The sequence below is a fragment of the Diabrotica undecimpunctata genome, chromosome 11, assembly GCF_040954645.1.
Source record: "Diabrotica undecimpunctata isolate CICGRU chromosome 11, icDiaUnde3, whole genome shotgun sequence".
In the NCBI taxonomy this organism is placed as follows: domain Eukaryota; kingdom Metazoa; phylum Arthropoda; class Insecta; order Coleoptera; family Chrysomelidae; genus Diabrotica; species Diabrotica undecimpunctata.
Window position 1 is genome coordinate 20,607,881 of NC_092813.1, and position 13,383 is coordinate 20,621,263.

General features: G+C 32.3%; 1 long non-coding RNA gene across 1 annotated transcript; it reads left to right on the plus strand.

Annotated features, from left to right (window-relative positions):
* Nucleotides 1-622: 622 nt before the first annotated feature.
* On the plus strand, nucleotides 623-10,016 carry LOC140452885 (uncharacterized). The gene is made up of 3 exons (XR_011952230.1): nucleotides 623-737; nucleotides 6,323-6,736; nucleotides 9,961-10,016. It is a non-coding gene; the product is annotated as an uncharacterized lncRNA (long non-coding RNA).
* The last annotated feature ends 3,367 nt before the right edge of the window (nucleotides 10,017-13,383 follow it).

Sequence of the window (13,383 nt, forward strand, 5' to 3'; positions counted from 1 at the left end):
TCTTATTTACAATCATCTAAAAGATAACTTTCCTACGACGTAGATAGGCAGAGGGGAACCAACTGTTAGGCCACCTCGATCTGTATTAGGATTGTTGTGCTTATTTCTTCTATTTTTTTTTTATTTATTTTGTTAGGATACCTCCATCTGCATTATTTGCCCGATATTTTTTTTATTTTTCTGTAAGTCTGTGTTGCTGTGTTTTATATGTTTTAGTTTCTTTTCTATAACTTCTTTTACTTTTATAAGTTGTTGGTTAGTTGGGCTTATTACTTCTATTTTTTTCTCTAATTTATTTAATCATTTTCTGAATTCTTCTTGTTATTCTTTTGCGCGTATTTATCAAACAATAATAAATATTTGGACACACATTGAAATCCTTTATTTTGAAAGATACATTGACGCTGAAAATTAAGAAATGATCTCAAAATACTCATAATCATAGTTAAATCCATTTATCGTCTATTAAATGTCTACATCTTATATTTACAAGCGTTTTATATCTAGTTCAAGCTGAAAAAATAAAATATAATAATTCAATCAACAGCATTCATTCAAAATTAGTAAGATATTTAATTTGCTTTTTTTTTAGGTTCGCCATTTGTAAGTTCCGGCGTGGCATCTTCTAATATCTTTTCGATCCCTACTTCGATGCGACGACTCCCAGTAACGGCACTATTCTTTTTGGGAAATCAGCGTATCTTAGTTGCCGAGTTCGAAATTTAGGAAATAAATCAGTGAGTAGACTACTTTATGTAATTAAAATATTTAAGTTGGGATAAATAAGATACTGGCTGGGGGATATAATTCGATTAATATTTTTACTAACGTTTTACAATAAATATTGTTTTTAAGAATAATTCAAACTTAACTATAAAAAGCAATTTTTTTTGAAGCTTGTATGAAGCTTCCATACTGGCGTTGTATTTCCTATGTATCCAACGATGCTTCCCGATGAGCCTTCCCTCTTGTATGTATGCTTTAAAGCCTGTTTCTTCTTCAATATTAGCCTCCTAAATTGTTTAAATTATCGCACCATCTTTTTCTTGGTCTGTTAATACTTCTTCATCCATATGGTGACTTATCTTGTGCTAGTCGTACTATCCTATCCTCTGTCATTCTACTAATGTAGTCGTTCCACTCCTATTTCCGTTTTGTCACCCATCACCCATTTATGTCTTCTATATTTCATGCTTTTAATGTTTTCGCTTCTGTGTAGAAGTATTTTCATCTCTGTTGTTTCTAGTAGTCGTCTCGTTTTAGATGTTTCAGGTCTTGTCTCCACCGCGTATGTTAATATAGATCTAATTGCAGCTTTATAGATTCTTGTTTTTATTGTATTTTTTTATAGAGATTTTATGTATTTTATAGATCCCGTAGCTTTACTTGCTTTTAAGCTTTGTTGTGGTAGTTCTCCTTCAACATCTCCTTAACTACTTATATCTATTCCCAGATATCTAAACCTTGCTTCCTGCTTTATTATTTTCCCATCCATTTCGATTTTACATCGTAGTGGGTATTTAAATGTTGATATTATCATATTGTATTTCTTGTCTGTTGTATTGAAGATGTGTGTTAATCTTTGGAGCTCGTTTTCTGTCTCGGTGATTATTGCGACGTCGTCTGCATAACATAATATTTGGATTTCTTTCTTCCCCATTCTGTTACCATGCCCTTTACGTACTGCGTGTATTATTTCGTTCATTGTTATATTAAAAGAGAAGTGGGCTTAACGAGTAACCCTGTCTGACTCCGCTTTGTTCTGGTATCCACTGTGTTAGTTTTCTATTTATCTTTGCCCGTATTCGATTATGGAAGTAGATGTTTTCGATGGCTTGTATAATATTGATTGGTATGTTTCTTTTATACAATAGGTGTAAGACGTCTTCTACTGGGATGCAATCGCCTTTATCAGTTATAGTACAAATACGGCGGCTACGCAGGATCGTTCGGATCTGAATACTTATTGTTTATCTGATAAAGTTGTTAGTTTATTGATTTTGTTGGTTAGGACTTTTGTGGTAAGCTTAAGTGCGGTGTTCAGTAGATTTATACCTCTATAATTCTTTATCTCCTTTCTTGAACATTGGTATCATTATGATGTTTCTCCATGCGTCTGTTATCTTGCAGTGCAATATTAGTTTTTGTTTAAGTTTTGTCATCTCTAGGGTTATACTTTCTCCTCCGTGTTTTAGAAGCTCTTTGGTTATTCCGTCTGGTCATGGTGACTTTTGATGGTGCTATTTTTGAGTGAATTTATGGCTATCTCTATTTCCTGAAAACCGATTTCTATTTCGTATCTTTTTAATTCAGGTACATTATGGTGTTTAATTATTATTTTTCTTTCCTTTAAACAATTCCGTCAGGTATCTTTCCCATTCGTTTGCTGGTATGTTCCAGCTTGCGTTTATATCTTCGATGGGTTCTATTTGTTTCAGCTGTATCTTCTGTGCTAGCTTCCTTTGGTACATTTTTCTTGCACTTGTTCCACAGTGATTCTATATTGAGTTTTTTTCGGGGAATTTCCTGTAGAAAATGTTTTGGTGTTATTTTAATTCTTATTTTTGCTAGTTCTAGTTTGTGTTCACTCCCTGCGTCTGCTGAGTTTAAAGTTCGGATATCTAGAATCTGCTTTGGGTGGATTTTTCTATTAGTGACTATACAATTAATCATAGATTTGTGCCCCCTGGAGTTTTCAAATGTACAGTTATGATGATAACCATATGAGCCAACAATCTCTGTAATTTTTACATTTATTTTTATCTCTTTTTTGTGTATAGAGCTTATATACGCCAGGTTTTAATCTTCTGAAATATTTTATTGTTTGATTAGATATTTATCAAAGATCTCTGCTAACAATTCTGTTGGTATTGACTGTCCGAGTTTTATCAATTTAATGGGTATCTTTACAGGCTCTGTAACTTTCCCGTATTTCATTTCCTTTAAGGTTCGTCTTATATCGTCCACGTTGCTTAGTTTTACTTTTTCTTCTTCTATTGGATCTGTTCTAATGTTTGTATAATTTATTTCACAATATCATCTTGCGTCCGTAAATAGGGATTTGTAATATTCTTCTCACTCTAACCTACCTACGGGGTTTAATCTCTCTGTTCCTTTGTGATCTTTTCTGAAGTTTATTATAAACTTCCAAGCTTTAAATACTCCAGTTACATCCGTATATCTGTTTATTTCTTCACATTTTTTGTTCCACGTTTCGTTTTTTCTGTTGGTCACAGTGTTCATAACTTTCCTATTACAGTAAGTGTATGTTCTCCAGTCTTCTAGATTTTGTGTTTGGAGCCAGATTCGATAGGCTTTCTCTTTAGTATCTACAAACTCTCTTATTTCTTGTGACCACCACTCCGGATCTTGATGTCACACAGTTTCCTATAGCCTCTTGTTATATTTGTTTATACTCATATTTCTGGATACTGTTTTTTATATTTATGGTCGCTGTTATTTTCCCGGTATTTAACTAACACATTTGCCATAGTTAAGTCATCCCATCCGCACTCCGCTCCCCGATACACCCGTACATCCATAATTTGTAGATTTGAGTGTTGACGTATGATGACATATTCAACAATTAACCTTAGCCCTCTTGTTGTCTGTGTCCATGTATATTTCTATATGTCTTTATAAGCGTAGAATCCATTTGTCACATTTGTGATTTGTCCGATAAGCTCTCACATAAGCTAAAAGGTCGCACATCGTTTTAATTTAAAATAGCTTCTCCCTACTTCCTAATAATCTGAATGTTGTCTCTTCTTCCTGCTGTAGCATTTAAATCTACCAGGATGAATACTTCCTTGTTTTTCTTAATTCCTTCAAATACTGCCATTAGATTATCATCATCGTTTTAATCCATCCATATTCCGAGGCAAATTATCGAAACTTTTAGCATATTTAAATCGTTTTCCGAAGCACGAGTTTTATGTTCGGGGTTTTTCTCTTAGCCGATCTGTTTATCCATTATAAGATTACGAAACAGTAGACTACAATAGTCTTGATACCACTGTTTAAGAGAATACACACGCGTTTATATTTATTCTTAAAGATAAGTAAAATTACTTAAGTTGCTCTTTATCTCTTAAATTTCTACTCCTTTGTCTTAATACTAGTTAACTAGTTACACCTACTTTTGCATACTATAAAACTTTCTCCTCTGTTTTTTCATAAAGTAGCTCAATTTTGTTAAGTTCAGATAGGAATTAAGTTCTGTGGGGTATAGCACGGACTTTTGTCTGGGAAAACGGGTGCATACCACAACGTCAGTAATGGCGAAGGTGCAGATCATTTACGCTGCGCAGCCGGCATAAATGGCAACCGAATTCCACAATATTATTGAGATGATGACTTACTTTCAAAAACGAAAACTAGCTCCATAAACTATTAAAGATTTCCACAATTCCAGCAGGGTCCTTTTTTAATTTTTTTTGGGGATTGAAGTATTTATTACTAATTAATTCCATCCAGGTACCATTGTCATTTGTGAATTTCGTTCTTTCCCAGCTTTAAATATGGTATTTTTAGGGGATTAAATCACAATTGATTGTAATGAGAATTGCATTTTACAATAATTTTGACGATTCGACATCCAGTACAGAAATCTTTTTAAAATAATTTATAAATTAAGAAATTATGTTAAAATATAAACTTTACCATTAATTTGGTACGAAGAGCTAATTGGTAAGCATTTTGAAACGTTAAAATAAATGTAAAATGAAATTCTCATTACAATCCATTATGGTGTAATTGCAAAGAAATACAATATTTGGATACTTTCCATTCTCCATTGTTTTTTAATTTAAATTTCCAGACTTCTATACTTAGTGATCTTTTCATTGTATTTAACATGCAGATTGTTGTTGTTAGATATCATCACTACACCAGTTAATATTGTCCAGATTTAGCCACCTTTTCAGGACGTGATTTATTTTTTTGTTGGGTTGGCTTCTGTCGCTGCATTGGATCTACTGGTGGTTCGCTTCGTTGGATATGTCCCGCGGAGGAGGATCCTGGATAATCAGAGGCGAAAGGGTTGTTGAACTAAAACGGTCCTTTTTAGAATTTTATTAGCGAAAATATATAGTTATAAATTGACTGAATTTAATTAATAAGTATATGAATTGTAAATCGCGTTAGGACAGTTGTGGCTGTATCCTCTGCAATAGACAGTTATCATTGTGCAATGAGATCGGGAAACCACAGAAACCCTATCCCTCCCTGTCTATCGAGCTCGAAGTGAACATTTACTGATTATTGCTGCGATAAAAGAGTGGAATTGCTTCCAGGGTGTTAATGTATTCATCAGGGAGTTCGTTGCTGGCAAGGCCCAGTAATTTAGTGGGTAGGATAGGGAGTTTGGGTTTAGGACGTCTTTTGAATACATTGTCGATGGATGAGTAGGTTCTGAAGTTTGGGCCACGGATGGTTTTGATTGTGTAACTACTGCTCAGAGAGGAGAGCCTCTCATTGATGGGTTGGATGTTCTACAGTTGATGAATGAGGGCGGAGAGGTAGTCATACCGTTTGTTGTTTACTCTACGCAGGATTCCCCGTTCCAATCCCAGCAGTCTTTGTGTGAGGTGGCAGTTAAACAAGATATAAAGATTAAATCTATATTCAATCACCGACCTGATAAATGTTTTGTATGTATGTATGAGTGTATGTGGGTGTGTCCGTGTCAAAAAATAATTACCCATTGTCATTTATAAACAAGGAATTTTACAAGACTGGAGAAGTGAAACAACAAAACGTCACAAGTAATCCAGAAACACTCACAAGAAGAGATTCAAAGATGACAATAATACCATATTGAAAGGGCTTAGAAGAAAAATTAAAAACTAGAGGAAATAAGTACATCACATTATCATCAGCCGTTTTGAGTCCACTTCTGGACATAGGCCTCCCGTAAATAATTCCACTGCATTCTATTTTGAGCACCCTGAATCCAGTTGTGCTGAATGCGCTTGATGTCATCTGACCACCTTGTTGGAGGACGTCCTCGATTACGATAAACATCGTGTCTAGGTCTCCATTCAAATATCACAACAACATCACGTCAACATCACAATAACATCAAAAAAAAAACAATACACTAAGATATTTCATGTCCAAAACCAAATTTAACAACAGAAGATTTCTATGTACGGAACATACATCAAAAACAGAGGCTTAGTAGAGAGAAGCTAAAACTTAGTGTTAGCCAAAATTTGATCTTAGGCTCCTGGCGACCATGTTTTCTATTTCAAACCATTCAACAACTTATCTTTCGTTATTGGTTAACAAATTTGATAATGTTTAATATTTTTGGTTTTAGGTATCATGGATCAGACACAGAGATATTCATCTCCTCACAGTGGGAAGCTATAAGGCAAATTAATATTTAAATGGGAATAAGCTACAATTAAAGTTAGTTTATTGACGTTTCAATTTCCACTTCGAAATTATTAGTAAATTACTAATGTTTATATTTTGAGAATGATTTCCGAAGCGGAAATTGAGAGGTCAATAAACTAATTGTAACCTTTATTTGTGGCTTATTCCCATTTAAATATTAATTACTTTTGAATGCCACAAGAACATTGTTTCAGTTTTCACGCAAATCACCATCCTGAAACAGATGACTGGACTTTCCAGATCAGATGGGCTCAAAAGAGAGAGGCTGGTACTTATGAATGTCAGATTAGTACCTAACCAGTAAAAAGTCATTTCGTCAACTTAAATCTAGTCGGTAAGTTATTTTACTATTTTATCAGTGTTTTGTTAAATTTTTTTAATGCATTATACTAGGGGTATAAAGAAGATAGAAAAACAGAATGTTTAATATACATTTATTACAAGATTAAGATTAAGATTAAGATAAAAAATTATCTTAGCATGTAAAATTCAGCATAAAACAAGTCGCGTTAACAGCTTTGGAAGAAGTTGTAAATATAAAATATAACTGAAGAACAAAAAAGTTCTCCCAAAAGTTAGACCTAGAAATTTTATTTCTTTTGACTGTTCTAAAGGTAAATTATGACTAGTTGTGAAGTGTGTTTTATTTTTATTAAAAATAATGTATCGTGTTTTTTCAATAAAAAAAAACAAATTCCGTTTTTATCGTTCAATTATAAAGCCGATTTAAGAAACTCTTTATAATTTTAGTTGCTGCCATTACATTATTCGATTTAGTATAAATAAAAATGGCATCTGCATAAAAACTAGCTTTAATGGATGCTTTAATTACATTTATACTACTATTAAAAGCGATTAAGCATAAAGTTGGACTAAGAATCGAACCTTGAGGAATTCCATTGTCTAGTATCTTAGAAGATATATCAAATATAGATACTAGTTCAAATACCAAAAGCTGCGAACATAATACATGCGGCACAAAACAGAGAAACCTATCGTTTGATGGTCGCCAACCTTCGGTAGAAGACGGTACATAAAGAAGAAAAAGTATCTTAGATAAGCTTGTAACATCATTAATTCTAACTTGAATTGAGCGATTAAAATAAAAAAATTATAAATGCAAGTATGTGACCTTGAATGCCAGTATCTTTAAATGTTTGTAGAATACAGTGCCTCCATGCCCTATCGTAGGCTTGGGTTATATCGAAAAATATTGCAATTAGTTTTTGGATATTTGCAAAAGCTTCATTAATTGAAGTCTCTAATGCAACGTGATTATCTTATGTGGATCTACCTCTTCGAAAACCACTTTGGAAGTTAGTAAGAAAATTATTATTTTATAAGTACCATATAAGGCGGAGGTTTAAAATTTTTTCTAGGATCTTGCACATGCAACATGTAAGAGAGATGGGTCTGTAAGAGGTAGGGTTGTCTTTTGGTTTGTTAGGCTTAATAATGGGAATGATTATTGCTTGAGACCAGAGGTCTGGCAATTCATGCTTTAGGAAGCAGGTATTAAATAAATCTAACAGAATTAATTTGGCTTCGAATGGTAAGTTTTTTATGAAGACTGGTAGAATATCATCTGGTCCTGCAGCTGTATTTTTTATATTCGAAAGAAAACTCTAACTCTTGAAGAGTTATAGGAGCATTTAAGGGGCTGTCAGAGTTGTTAATGAGGATTGTAGAAGCTTCTATGTTTTTCTTGTAAATTAGGGATTCATAAGAAATATTTTTGTCGCTATCAGCTAAAGCGATTAATTTATTATTGTGTGTTAAGGTGTTAATATGTCTATAAGAATTAGAGCCTTTAAGTTTACGAATTTTAGTCCAGATTATGTCGGAGGGTGTTAAAGAATTGATAGATGATACGTACCATCTCCAGGTGTGATTGCTAGAAGATAGAGCAAGTACTACTTCATTGTTCCACGAAGGTACTGGAGGTCTTTTTCAGAGCTTTGTTTTACCTATATTATTTAAAGCTGCTTCTATAAATATCCTGTTTAAGGAGGTAATATTAGAGTTTATATCATCACTTGGATGATAGTTTTTAATTTTCTTTTCAATCTCGACTTGATAAGACGACCAGTTTGCATTCCTTAATTTCTAGGATTAATAGATTGGAAAATTAGGAGATCGAATTGCATTTAATGATATGCAGATAGGAAAGTGATCACTGTCATATAACGATTTTAAAGTATTCCACGTGAGAAACGTTGATAAGGATTGACTACATAATGATAAATCTGTGGCGGAAAAAGAGCCGTTATAGAAGTTAAATCTGGTAGGTTCCCCTGTATTAAGTAATAATAAATGAGAAGAGTCAATAAGATGTTTTATTAGGTTACCGTATTTGTCTGTTTTCGAGCTTCACCATGCAGAATGATGACAGTTCATATCCCCTAAAATTATTTTTCTGTGTGGAATTTGATCAAGAAGGTTATTTAGTTCTTATAGGTCTAGCTCGCTAGGATGTGTTAAATAAATGTTGGATATATTAATATGTTTTTAATATGTAATACTCACTGCTACAGCTTCGAGATTAGTACTTAATGCAATTGGCTTAGCTTCTAGGTCTGTACTTAACAAAGATAGCTACTCCGTCACTGGCCTATTGTGCTAGTCTGTTTTTTTTTGAAAACATTGGTAATTTCGAAGATTTATATTAACTTGTTTAAAATGAGTTTCTTAAAGACATAAGATCTTTGGGCATAATTCATTTATTAAAAGTTTTAATTGTTCTAAATGAGTATAAAACCCATTAAGATTCCACTGTAAAATAAAGGAATTGGACATGTTATAATTCTGCCTGAGATAATTGTTCATCTGTCTCTTCTGTGGAAGAGATATTATTGGGGTTTAGTTTTTTTTTAATATAGGCTATGGGAATAAGCTACAATTAAAGGTTAAAGTACGTTTATTGACGTTTCAATTTCCACTTCGGACCTTCTTCGGTCGTTCTTAAAATACAATCAAAAAGGTTTGTATTTTGAGAACGATTTCCGAAGTGGAAATTGAAACGTCAATAAACTTACTTTAACCTTTAGTTGTGGCCTATTCCTATTTAAATAGTAATTACTTTAAAATGCCACAAGAAAATAGCTTCAGAACAATATTAAGAAACCGTTATGGGCCCAGCGTTATTCAAAATTTTTTTGTATTTTGAGAACGATTTCCGAACTAGAAATTGAAACGTCAATAAACGTACTTTACCCTTTAATTGTGGCTTATTCCCATTTAAATAGTAATTACTTTAAAATGCCACAAGAAAATAGCTTCAGAACAATATACTTGAGTTTCTTTTATTTTAACATATTTATGGGAATATAGCAGTGAATCAACTGCATTTTTAAATCAAAGATATATACATTCTATTGTTGGCAATTCTGGAAGCGAATGATACGTTACGTGGACCAACTAATAAACCAACGGCTATAATGTAGTTATGAACTTTAGTTCCTTCAATACTAGAAAAGAATATTTAAACATTTTAACACAAGTAGCTTAAACTACCACATTAAGAATATTTATATACATACTAACATATCCTTCTTTTAGGTGAAATCCTAGCTGCAATGCAAACAGGCTCCGCTGGATTGTCCAACAGCTTATTCAACACTTTCGCTCTCATAATAGTTTCTTACATATACACATCCTGCTATTTTAGCCACCTTGAGATAAACCAAGGAAGTTGAAGGATCTTTGGAAAATAGAAATTTGTAAATAGCTGCATATTCTTCTTAGTCTTAAGTAAAACATTGTTAATGCAATCTGTTTTGTCGGAATATCCCTTAAAGACTAAAATACTAGTGGTATATATATATATATATATATATATATATATATATATATATATATATATATATACAGATTGAACGAATTTAAAACGGAACATACAATTTAATATATGTCTGTTTGAACTGCATTTGAAATAGTGGACCAATATAAAACTTGGACAAAAATAAATCCATACCCAGTGATAGACATTGTATAAAATATCGTTCAACTATCTGTCTCCTTTAAAGGAAAGAGGAGCTTGCCTAATAGTCGGAGAGATAGAGCCGAAATTTTGGAATGATCAGTAATATGACATTTCTCTATTGGAATATATTCATTGTAACTGGGTTAAGACTTTGCCTTACAGGCGGACGCCCCTCGTGGTACAGGGGGTGGCTATACAGGGATGAAGTTGTAATTTTTTTCGAAAAAATTAACGATCGATAATATGGCTGAAAATTTGCCCAGAGTAAGATCTTGGTATAACTAGACGAAATCCCAAAGGGCGGACGCGAGAGTGGATACATAAGGGGTGGCGGACAGGGGTGAAATTGCAATTTTTTGGGGAAAAATTAGCGGTAAGTAATATGTCCGCCATTTTCATGGCTCATTATTTAGCCCCCAAAAACTCTAAATCCAAAAGAGCGGACAGCTGGGTTGGTACAGAGAGCCATAAAACGGGGTCAAATGTACCACTTGCCTGCCCATTTTAGGTCTCGGTAACAATTTTTAAACTGATTTTATTATGATATTTTTATACCGATTGATTTGAAAATTTGTATGCTTACTTCTGTTACTATTCTGAAAAGCGTCAAGTAGTTTTCCTCAAAATTTTCCAAAAAAATTTCCGTAAATGAAAATTTTCGTAATTTTTTGAGGTAAAATCTAATTTGTAGAATCCTTTCGATTTTCTGTCAGTTATACCATGATTTTTTTCCAAAAATTTTCAAACGATTTTTCCGATAAGAAAAAAAAATTGTGAAAAACTTTAAAAATTTCGTCATTTTTCTCACTCTCATTGATGTCATCACATTCATCATCTTCGTCACTTTCACTTTCAATAATATCACATTCATTATCTGCTTCATTTTCAATCACTACTTCTCGAATTGATTCTGGCATCTGAGGTCCACTAAACCATTTGAATTTGTATGTTTCATCTTAAAACTCTCAACCATGTTCTTCAAGAATCAATTCTGTTGTTACTTTTTTATGAGCATTTGTCCAAATATTTGAAATATAATGGGCTCGCAGTAGATGTTGGTGTAATTCATCTTGACATGGTGGTAAGCTTGAAGCATCGAAATTTTTTAGTTTTTTTTTTAAAAAGGCTCGTTTACATCATGCAACTTATACTGCCGGTTAAATAGTGAAAATCTGACATCGTTTACTTTTCTTTATGGAATTGTTCTCGTCAGTCCTGTTCCATATAAGTGACATGAAAGTTTCTAAGGTTTCAAAAACTTCATTACAATCGAAGTCAGTTTCACCAAGTTGGATAAAAGCATCTTGATACTTATTACATTTAGCGCATGCGTCTAGAATAACTGGTCTAAATGGAACGCGCATCATAATATTTTAAAATAATAATGATGCAAAATTAATGTCCAAACAGAATTTGTAAAATTATAATTAACTAATGAAAAAAAAATTCAATCAATTTAAAAGTTAAAAAAAATATTGAAAATATCTACAAAGTAAATTTCAAAACTTAAAAAATTGATAATTCCACTATTAAATTGATTTTTATTAATAATTATTTGTAAAATGTTAAAGGAATTCTACAAAATGAATTTTACCTATTGATAAATAGAAATAATATATTTTATATTTGATTATTAATGTAATAATAAATCAAATTTTTCTTATATCTGAACAACCATTATATACGCAATATAAATTTAAAAACCTTTTTATTGTAATAAAAAATAAGTAAAATTACTATTTGTTATACAAAAAATATTTAATAGTTAACATTATAAAATTACTTTAATTTAATAAAATATCAAATATCAAACATTTATTCCATTAAAAATTAATTATAAAAATATTTATATTTAAGAAAAAAATGTGATTTGTAAAGTAAATATGACTTTAGTTTGAAAAAAAAAACATTATCATAATATCATTTTAAAACTACAAAATATTCTATAAAAGATTCAGGCGATGACGTAGAGTTTTATCAAATGTTTTAGAAAAGTTTTTCTAAATTTTTTTTTCTTATCGGAAAAATCGTTTGAAAATTTTTGGAAAAAAATCATGGTATAACTTACAGAAAATCGAAAAGATTCTACAAATTAGATTTTACCTTTAAAAATTACGAAAATTTTCATTTACGGAAATTTTTTTGGAAAATTTTGAGGAAAAATCTACTTGACGCTTCTCAGAATAGTAACAGAAGTGAGCATACAAATTTTTAAATCAATCGGTATAAAAATATCATAATAAAATCAGTTTGAAAATTGTTACCGAGACCTAAAATGCGCAGGCAAGTGGTACATTTGACTCCGTTTTATAGCTCTATGTACCAACCCAGCTGTCCGCCCTTTTGGATTTAGAGTTTTTAGGGGCTAAATAATGAGCCATGAAAATGGCGGACATATTACTTATCGTTAATTTTTCCCCAAAAATATGCAACTTCACCCCTGTCCGCCACCCCTTATGTATCCACTCTCGCGTCCGCCCTTTGAGATTTCGTCTAGTTATACCAAGATCTTACTCTGGGCAAATTTTCAGCCATATTATCGATCGTTAATTTTTCCGAAAAACATTACAACTTCATCCCTGTATAGCCACCCCCTGTACCACGAGGGGGTCCGCCTGTAAGGCAAAGTCTTAACCCAGTTACAATGAATATATTCCAATAGAGAAATGTCATATTACTTATCAGTTCAAAATTTCGGCTCTATCTCTTGGACTATAAGGAAGCGATAAGTGGTTTGACAGCATAATAACTGCTTGTGTAGTCTAGTTTTTTCAGTGATTCTAGGCAACCTATTTGGGTGGAGTTTTGATTTGTTCTTGAATGAATTCAGAATCCAGCAGCCCGCTGAAGTATTGGATTTTTATAATATAATTATTTGACAACCTTTTGTTGGCCAACCACCTAGAGCGGAGTTGAGCCGAAATACATTGATTTCGTATGTTCCGTTCTAAATTCGTTCAATCTGTATATATATATATATATATATATATATATATATA